Genomic DNA, 379 nt, shown 5'->3' with positions numbered 1-379 from the left:
TATCTTTCTCGAACTTTACTCAGCAGGTAGATTAGTAAATGTGGGCCCCGGTTCATGTTACTATCTCTAAGGTCTTAATAGGTTATTATTTAGATCTTGACTATATCTATCATATCACTCTTTTCACATCGCCAGCTCAGTCCTATTCTTCATTTCCCTCGTTCACCAGTTTTTCCCTTTCGTTTAGCACAAATTAGTTAATTTCTCGTCTTCAACCTTAGGGGATTTTTTTTTTCGATGAATAGCAATATTGATGGCCACGACTGTGAATATTTGACAGGTTTGGTAGATCAAGGTACGTCGGAAAGTTGACAACCGTGAAAGAGCACCTCTTAAGCCTGGCCCACGCTGACAGTCGCGTAGCACCACCACCTAAATT

Source organism: Penaeus monodon, chromosome 27, assembly GCF_015228065.2.
Source record: "Penaeus monodon isolate SGIC_2016 chromosome 27, NSTDA_Pmon_1, whole genome shotgun sequence".
Lineage (NCBI taxonomy): Eukaryota > Metazoa > Arthropoda > Malacostraca > Decapoda > Penaeidae > Penaeus > Penaeus monodon.
This window is presented reverse-complemented; position numbering follows the sequence as displayed.